The sequence below is a fragment of the Glycine max genome, chromosome 19, assembly GCF_000004515.6.
Source record: "Glycine max cultivar Williams 82 chromosome 19, Glycine_max_v4.0, whole genome shotgun sequence".
In the NCBI taxonomy this organism is placed as follows: domain Eukaryota; kingdom Viridiplantae; phylum Streptophyta; class Magnoliopsida; order Fabales; family Fabaceae; genus Glycine; species Glycine max.
In genome coordinates, this window is record NC_038255.2 from 18,359,321 (window position 1) to 18,369,432 (window position 10,112).

General features: G+C 39.3%; 1 non-coding gene across 1 annotated transcript; it reads right to left on the minus strand.

Annotated features, from left to right (window-relative positions):
- Positions 1-283: 283 nt before the first annotated feature.
- LOC113000555 (small nucleolar RNA R71) lies at positions 284-390 on the minus strand. The gene has a single exon (XR_003265888.1). It is a non-coding gene; the product is annotated as a small nucleolar RNA R71 (small nucleolar RNA).
- Between the last annotated feature and the right edge of the window lie 9,722 nt (positions 391-10,112).

Consider the following 10,112-nt stretch of genomic DNA (forward strand, 5'->3'; position numbering starts at 1 on the left):
TGTCCCATATGTTCTTAAAACTGGACTGATTCATTTGCTTCCAAAGTTTCATGGCCTTGCAGGTGAAGACCCGCACAAACATTTGAAAGAATTTCACATTGTCTGCTCCACCATGAAACCCCCAGATGTCCAAGAGGATCACATATTTCTGAAGGCTTTTCCTCATTCATTAGAGGGAGTGGCAAAGGACTGGCTGTATTACCTTGCTCCAAGGTCCATCACGAGTTGGGATGACCTTAAGAGAGTATTCTTAGAAAAAATTTTCCCTGCTTCCAAGACCACAGCCATCAGGAAGGATATCTCAGGTATTAGACAACTCAGTGGAGAGAGCCTGTATGAGTACTGGGAGAGATTTAAGAAACTATGTGCCAGTTGCCCCCACCATCAGATTTCAGAACAACTTCTTCTCCAATATTTTTATGAAGGACTCAGTAATATGGAGAGAAGTATGATAGATGCTGCCAGTGGTGGAGCCCTTGGAGACATGACTCCTGCTGAAGCCAGAAATTTAATTGAGAAGATGGCTTCCAACTCTCAGCAGTTTAGCGCCAGAAATGATGCCATAGTCATTAGAGGAGTGCATGAGGTAGCTACAAACTCAGCTGCATCATCTGAGACTAAGAAGCTTGAAGGCAAACTGGATGCATTGGTTAACTTGGTAACCCAGCTGGCCTTGAATCAGAAATATGTACCTATTGCAAGGGTTTGTGGTTTGTGCTCCTCTGCTGACCACCATACAGACCTTTGCCCTTCCATGCAGCAACCTGGAGCAATCGAGCAGCCTGAAGCTTATGCTGCAAATATTTACAATAGACCTCCTCAACCTCAGCAGCAAAATCAACCACAGCAGAACAATTATGACCTCTCCAACAACAGATACAACCCTGGATGGAGGAATCACCCTAACCTCAGATGGTCCAGCCCTCAACAACAACAACAGTAGCCTGCTCCTTCCTTCCAAAATGCTGCTGGCCCAAGCAGACCATACATTCCTCCACCAATCCAACAACAGCAACAACCCCAGAAACAACCAACAGTTGAGGCCCCTCCACAACCTTCCCTCGAAGAACTTGTGAGGCAAATGACTATGCAAAACATGCAGTTTCAGTAAGAGACCAGAGCCTCCATTCAGAGCTTAACCAATCAGATGGGACAATTCGCTACCCAATTGAATCAACAACAGTCCCAGAATTCTGACAAGCTGCCTTCTCAAGCTGTCCAAAATCCCAAAAATGTCAGTGCCATTTCATTGAGGTCGGGAAAGCAGTGTCAAGGACCTCAACCTGTAGCACCTTCCTCATCTGCAAATGAACCTTCCAAACTTCACTCTACTCTAGAAAAAGGTGATGACAAAAATTTACCTAACAATATCTGTGCAGGTGAATCTTCTTTCACAGGTAATTCTGATTTGCAGAAGCAGCACATTCCCCCTCTTCCATTCCCTCCAAGAGCAGTTTCCAACAAAAAAAATGGAAGAGGCAGAGAAAGAGATCTTGGAAACGTTTAGAAAAGTAGAGGTAAACATACCTCTGTTGGATGCAATAAAGCAAATTCCAAGATATGCCAAATTCTTGAAGGAGTTGTGCACAAATAAGCGGAAGCTTAAAGGAAGTGAACGGATTAGCATGGGCAGAAATGTCTTCGCATTGATTGGTAAATCTGTTCCTCAAATTCCTGAAAAATGCAAAGATCCAGGTACATTCAGCATACCTTGTATTATAGGGAATAGTAAGTTTGACAATGCCATGCTAGATTTAGGAGCTTCTGTTAGTGTTATGCCTTTGTCTATTTTTAATTCTCTATCTCTAGGTCCCTTGCAGTCAACTGATGTGGTAATTCATTTAGCTAATAGAAGTGTTGCCTACCCTGTTGGTTTCATAGAAGATGTCTTAGTTAGAGTTGGTGAACTGATTTTCCCTGTTGATTTTTATATTTTGAATATGGAAGATGGATTCTCTCAAGGATCAGTTCCCATCATTCTAGGCAGACCCTTTATGAAAACTGCTAGAACTAAGATAGATGTTTATGCAGGCACACTATCCATGGAGTTTGGTGATATAACTGTTCCTTTTAATATTCTGGATGCTATGAAATACCCATCTGAAGATCTTTCTGTATTTCGTGCTGAAATAATTGACCATGTTGTTGATGAATACATGACTGATCTTTATTCTAATCTGCATGCCTCTCACTCTTCATGCATTAAGTCTGAAATTGTACTTGATCATATGTCTGAATTTGATGCTGAGAGTGAATCTGAGAGTGAATTTGAGAGTGATATTGATTGCATGTCTGGTGGTGGTGTTTTACCTCTTGAGATTGATTTTATAGAGTCAGATAGGACTAACCATGTTTCAGGAAGTACACATACCTCTGATTTTCTTTATGAGGTAAAGGCTGAGAAACCATCTCCTTCTACCACTGTCCAGCCGACCACACCAGAATTGAAGCCTCTGCCATCAAATTTAAAATACGCTTACTTGGATGATAGCAAGAGTTTTCCAGTGATTATATCTGCCTCCCTTGCTTATGAGCAAGAGGAGAAGTTGTTGTCAGTTCTCAAGAAGCATAAGAAGGCTATAGGCTGGACCCTGGCGGACATTCCTGGTATTAGTCCATCCACATGTATGCATCGAATAAATTTAGAGGATGGAGCTAAACCAGTAAGACAGCCACAGAGAAGACTCAACCCGGTGATTCTTGATGTAGTGAAGAAGGAGATAACCAAGCTTTTGCAAGCTGGAATCATTTATCCTATCTCCGACAGCCAATGGGTGAGTCCCGTCCAGGTAGTCCCGAAGAAGACTGGCCTCACAGTGATAAAAAATGAGAAGGAGGAGCTAATTCCTACTCGGGTGCAGAACAGTTGGAGAGTCTGCATTGACTATAGGAGGCTGAACCAGGTTACCAAAAAGGACCATTTTCCCCTGCCATTCATTGACCAGATGCTTGAACACCTGGCAGGTAAATCCCACTACTGTTTCCTTGATGGTTTTTCTGGTTATATGCAAATTACTATTGCTCCTGAGGATCAGGAAAAGACCACATTCACCTGCCCCTTCGGCACTTTTGCCTATAGGAGGATGCCTTTCAGCCTGTGCAATGCCCCTGGTACCTTCCAGCGGTGCATGATTAGTATTTTTAGTGATTTTTTAGAAAATTGCATAGAGGTGTTTATGGATGATTTCACTGTATATGGATCCTCTTTTGATGGTTGTTTGAATAGTTTGGAAAAAGTTTTGAATAGATGCATTGAAACTAACCTTGTTCTAAATTTTGAAAAATGTCATTTTATGGTTGAGCAAGGTATAGTTTTAGGCCACATTATTTCCAATAAGGGTATTGAAGTAGATCCTGCAAAAAATTTTGTTATTGCACAATTGCCTTACCCCTCTTGTGTGCGAGAGGTGCGATCTCTTCTTGGTCATGCAGGATTCTACAGGCGCTTTATAAGGGATTTTAGCAAAGTAGCCCTTCCATTGTCCAATTTTTTGCAAAAGGAGGTGGAGTTTGACTTTAATGACAGATGCAAAGAGGCTTTTGATTGCCTCAAAAGAGCGCTGACTACCACCCCCATCATCCAGGCACCCGACTGGACAGCCCCTTTTGAGCTTATGTGTGATGCATCAAATTATGCATTGGGGGTTGTCCTTGCTCAGAAAATTGATAAATTGCCCAGGGTGATATACTATGCTTCTAGGACTTTAGATGCTGCCCAAGCAAATTATACTACTACTGAGAAGGAGCTTCTAGCCATAGTTTTTGCTCTTGAAAAATTTCGATCTTATTTGCTTGGTACCCGCATTATTGTTTATATTGACCATGCATCTTTAAAGTACTTGTTGAAGAAGGCTGATTCTAAGCCTAGGTTGATCCGATGGATGCTCTGGCTCCAAGAGTTTGACTTGGAGATCCGAGATAGGAGCGTAGCACAAAATCTAGTTGCGTTTGTGTTTAATGAAGAATGTTTAGAAGCCTTTAACACTCTCAAAGCAAAGTAGGTTTTTGCTCCTGTGATTACAGCACCAGGCTGGGGACAAGAATTTGAATTGATGTGTGATGCAACTGATTATGCAGTAGGTGCTGTGCTGGGGCAGTGGAAGGGCAGAATGTTTCATACCATCTATTATGCTAGCAAATTTTTTAATGATGCTCAGATTAACTATGCCACCACTGAGAAAGAATTGATGGCAATTGTTTTTGCACTTGAGAAATTTTGATCTTATCTGGTGGGATCAAAAATAGTGATTTACATTGATCATGCAGCAATTAAATATCTATTACGCAAAGCTAATTCCAAGCCACGATTGATCAGATGGATACTGTTGCTTCAAGAGTTTGATTTGGTCATTAAGGACAAGAAAGGTTCTAAAAATGTGGTAGCAAACCACCTATCCAGATTGGTGAATAAAGATGTCACTTCAAAGGAGGCAGAAATAAAAGATCAAATTCCTAATGAATCTTTATTTTTGATTGCAGGAAAACCCTGGTTTGCTGATATGGCTAATTTCAAGGCAGCACGTGTCATTCCTAAAGACCTCAATTGGCAGCAGAGAAAGAAATTCTTCCATGATGCCCGACATTATGTTTGGAATGATCCACACTTGTTCAAAGTAGGTGCAGATAATCTTCTTCGAAGATGTGTGACAAGTGAGGATGCCAAGGGCATATTGTGGCATTGTCACAATTCACCATGTGGCGGGCATTATGGCAGAGACAAAACAACAGCTAAGGTCTTACAGTCAGGATTTTTCTGGCCAACACTTTTTAAAGACGCCCATCACCATGTCTTAAAATGTGACTGTCATACCCTAATTTCGTCCGAGGACCATCCGTTGTTGGGATGCGACCCTCGCTTGACCACTTCGAGGTACTTGGCACCCATTGTTAGGCAATTCGTGAAGTTCCGAGACATGCCGAAAGTCAAAAGGAAGTGTTAGTGCGCAATCCGTAAAGTTCCGTAACATCCCGGAAGCCAAAAAAGGGATGATTACGTGATCCATAAGGTTTCATAACAATACGAAAAGAAAACAAGTATCGTTACGTAATTCGTAAGATTCTTTAACGTTACGGAAAAAGAATCAACAAAAAAAGGCAAGGGGTGTATTCAGTAAACATGGGGTGCAAATAGCAACCAGGCCCACTTGGGCCTTCTAGGAAGTTCTCCAGAAGGCGGTGCCTTCTGGGGGAAGCAACCTAGCTCGCTTGGGCGAGCTGGGTGGCAAGCTTCTCCTTCTTTTCCCTATAAATAGGGGAAGGAGGGAAGAACAAAAATGTTCAACCCTCCTGGTATCTAAGGATCACTTAAAATTAGTGAGAAAAATTGTTTATGTGAAGAAAATCCAAGCCGAGGCGCTTCCGTAACACTTCTGTGACGTTTTCGTGGATGATTTCGCGAAGATTTTCAACCGTTCTTCGTCGTTCTTCGTTCGTTCTTCGTCGTTCTTCGGTCTTCAACAGGTAAGTTCCCGAAATCGAACTTTTCAATTCATTCTATGTACCCTTAGTGGTCCTCATTTGTTTCGCGTTCTTTTATTTTCATTTCATTTACTTTTCGTACCCCCTTTTGGCGTGCTTTAGTCATTTATTTAAGTCATTTTCTCGCCTAATCAAAAATAAAATAAGTTTCCACCGATCATTCGTATTATAACATCCTTTAATTTCTGTTAAAATGAAATCTGACCGTTCGGTCATGGCGTAACCACGTTTAAAACCAAAAAGAGGCAAAATAATAATATAATAATCAAAAAATATCTTTTAGTAAAATAATAAAAAAAAATCAATCGGACGTCTTTTCTTTAGGATTTTTCTTTCTCAGTCGAATTGACTAATAACCAAAGTGAAACTAAGGCTAAAATCAATTCATAAATCAAACTTTTGTCATCACCTAAAAAAGCCATTTTTTAAGGTCCAACGCCTTGAAATGGTCTTTTCCGCTTTTACTAGTTAAACATAGATTTTCTAAAGGCCTAAAATCAATACGTAGCTTTATTACCTCTTGCAAAAAATAATAAGAGATCATTAATGGTCCAATGCCTTAATGTTTTCTCTCCTTTTAAAAGAATCGAAAGATTATTTAATGGTCCAACACCTTAAATGACCTTTCATTCAATAAAAATATATCTTGCAAAAAAAGGAAAAAAAAAACAACTTAACCAATGCTTAGCTCTTGAAGAACTACGTAGGTCTGATTTCCTTATCAAAATTGAGGAATACGTAGGAGCAATGGGAAACACCCTTGTCGACCACTGATGTGCCATCATTTTCTTCTATTTTCTAAACCCTTTTTGCACCATTTTAATCATTGATTGATCTTAATTGTCAATTAATTAGGCAGTTTTATTATTTGGGCTCATTTAGCTAATTTGATGTTTTTAATCTAATTTCAGGAATTAATGAAACATTGGGCTTAATCCGGATTTTGGTTGTGGACTTGAAGAGGGCAAATAAAGCAGCGCTTACCTTAGTTAATTTCTAATTAGGAAATTTCGCGATTTTATTTTATGTTGTTCAGTGTTTATTTCGTTTTGGGCCAGAGTATTGTAATAGGGCCCAATGACTTTGAGTGACTCTTTTTAAATAGCTGCCTTGGGATTCGTGAAGCCATTCTGTTATGCTATTTTCATTATTCAGAGCTTTGGTTTTAGGTTTTCACGTTTTTCTGTTCCCTTGTTACAGTTTTCGTTCTTAATGCAAATTTCCGTTTTCTGCTTCTAATTACGAGTTCATTCTTGCTTCTTCTTCTACTTTCATTTACATTTCTGTTCATTTACGTTCTTGTTCATTTACGTTTCTGCTTCATGTTTCATTTGCGTTTTCTGTTTGAATCCATGGAAGGCTAGATTTTCTGGTGTTGTTTCCTTTTGAGGACGAAGCCCAACTCTCTTTTAGGTTTCGTTTGTAATGTGGTTTCCTGGCAGTTTTCCCTTCACCAGTTATCCCAATTTCGTGAATATTAATCAGTGCACGCTTCGTGTTCGATTAATTGCCTCTGAGCCTAACTTGCGTTCATGCTTAATGGACGAACGGCTAACTGGTGTATGTGGTGCCTAATCACGTATTGAAAACCCTAAGTTGATTTTCGCTTAGTAAATTGAAATAGGGTTGGATTAAGTGGTTGACTGTTAGGGACGAATTCTCCATAACCCAGGATAAGAGAGTGGCTTCTAAATCAGAGTAAACAACCCATTTTTAATATTAGTAGTTTGGTATTCCATTTTATTTGTTCTGCTCTTTAATTACCAAACAACCAAACCCCCCCCCCCATCGTTACTGTTACTGCAAGTTCTGTCATTCTTCCGCACCGGGAGGTCATCTGGGTGTTCAAAGGACAGCTCGCAAAGTGCTTGATTGTGGTTTTTATTGGCCCACCATCTTTAAAGATGCGTGGAAGATCTGCAGCACTTGTGAGCAGTGTCAGAGAGCAGGAAGTACACTTACATGGCGACAACAAATGCCTCAGCAACCTATGCTATTCTGTGAGGTGTTTGATGTCTGGGGTATAGATTTCATGGGTCCTTTTCCTGTCTCTTTTGGTTATGTTTACATTCTCCTTGCAGTTTACTATGTTTCAAAATGGGTGGAAGCCAAGCCCACTAGAACTAATGATGCTAAAGTTGTCGCAGACTTTGTCAGGTCTAATCTGTTTTGCAGGTTTGGAGTACCTAAAGCAATTGTTAGTGATCAAGGAACCCATTTTTGCAACAGGACAATGCATTCCCTGCTTAAAAAGTACGGGGTGGTACACAGGGTATCCACACCATACCACCTCCAGACCAATGGTCAGGCAGAAATTTCTAACCGAGAAATCAAGCGAATTTTAGAGAAGATTGTGCAGCCAAGCATGAAAGATTGGAGTACCAGGCTTGATGATGCTCTCTGGGCACATCAAACTGCCTACAAAGCACCCATAGGAATGTCTCCTTCTCGGGTTGTCTTTGGAAAGGCATGTCATCTTCCAGTAGAAATTGAGCACAAAGCTTACTGGGCAGTGAAGACTTGCAACTTCTCTATGGATCAAGCTGGTGAGGAAAGAAAGTTGCAACTGAGTGTGTTAGATGAAATCCGCCTAGAAGCCTACGAGAATGCCAAGTTCTACAAAGAAAAGACTAAGAAGTTCCATGATAGCATGATAGTTAAAAAAGACTTCGTGGTTGGGCAAAAAGTGTTATTGTATAATTCTAGGCTTGGACTCATGAGTGGTAAGTTGAGATCTAAGTGGATTGGTCCTTTTGTTGTTACTAATGTTTTTCCTTATGTTACTAATGTTCTTCTCTACATGTCATGATAGTTTTGAAAGCTCAATTTGAAAGTGATGAGTTTACCTTTGTGAGAATTTCAGCCATCCATCATCATAATCATTTGGTGTGTTTTGCCCCATTGATTGCTTGCACAATATCCTTGGCTTGATTCTTGTTGATGCGTCCTAATTCACATGCATATTTGGAAATGATTGAGGCAATTTTGTTCTTATAAGCTTCTAGCCAAATGGACTTACCTTGAATTAATTCCTTTGATAGCCCTTTTTGAGCCTTGTTTCCCTTTCCTTGTTTTGAAGCTCACTACAAGCCTTAAGTGAAAAACCATGATATCACCATATCCTTAAGGAATTTTGGAGCTTTGGAATTGTTTTGGGAATAAGTGTGGGGGGTTTTTGTTTCATTGGACAACTTGTTTTGTTGGCTATGCTTCATGATGTATTCTGGGCCATACTTGATGTACATTGTATATTGGTTAAATGTTGGACATGCTGAATGAAATGTTGTTTCTCAAAGGCTATAGGGTTCTAAAAATAAAAAAAAAATTCGAAAAAAAAATCGAAAAAAGAAAAAGAAAAGCAATAAAGTTGAGTGAATAAGATCTTAAATGGCACAAGAATGATGAAACTCTTGGTTCTACTCTTCATGTTTAAATTTTATCTTTACTTCTTTTTATTTTCTTATTTTTTTTCTTAATATGCACTTATTCCCCATTGCTCCTCTATTCCTTTGGGATTTAGCCACTTATTCCATATTTCTCCATACCTTGTCCTTGGCCCCATTACAACCTTAAAAGACCTTTTGATCCTCATGTGCTTGTGTTTGTGGGTTGATTGTCAATTTTAGAATCTTGCCAAGTCTATGCGGTGTTTGCTTTCATGGGTGCTTTGAGGGTAAATAGTAGCCTAGACACTTGAGAGATAGAGTGTATATCTAGTGAGGCTTTATCACTTTTCATTCTTGAGCTGATTAACTATTTTGCCATGATTGGGTTGCTTGGATGATTTTCATGAATGTCTTGACTTTTTGGATCTCCTTATGTTAGATGTTACCCATTCCTTTCATTCCTTGATGTTCATTGAGAAATATATGAATGTTTTTGTTTGTCTCTCTTTGATATCCTTGGATTTTGTTCTTTGTTTCATTTTGCCCAGGAGTGCAAAAGGCTAAGTATGGGGGGTTTTGATGTGCCATCATTTTCTTCTATTTTCTAAACCCTTTTTGCACCATTTTAATCATTGATTGATCTTAATTATCAATTAATTAGGCAGTTTTATTATTTGGGCTCATTTAGCTAATTTGATGTTTTTAATCTAATTTCAGGAATTAATGAAACATTGGGCTTAATCCGGATTTTGGTTGTGGACTTGAAGAGGGCAAATAAAGCAGCGCTTACCTTAGTTAATTTCTAATTAGGAAATTTCGCAATTTTATTTTATGTTGTTCAGTGTTTATTTCGTTTTGGGCCAGAGTATTGTAATAGGGCCCAGTGACTTTGAGTGACTCTTTTTAAATAGCTGCCTTGGGATTCGTGAAGGCATTCTGTTATGCTATTTTCATTATTCAGAGCTTTGGTTTTAGGTTTTCACGTTTTTCTGTTCCCTTGTTACAGTTTTCGTTCTTAATGCAAATTTTCGTTTTCTGCTTCAAATTACGAGTTCATTCTTGCTTCTTCTTCTACTTTCATTTACGTCTCTGTTCATTTACGTTTCTGTTCATTTACGTTCTTGTTCATTTACGTTTCTGCTTCATGTTTCATTTCCATTTTCTGTTTGAATCCATGGAAGGCTAGATTTTCTGGTGTTGTTTCCTTTTGAGGACGAAGCCCAACTCTCTTTGAGGTTTCGTTTGTAA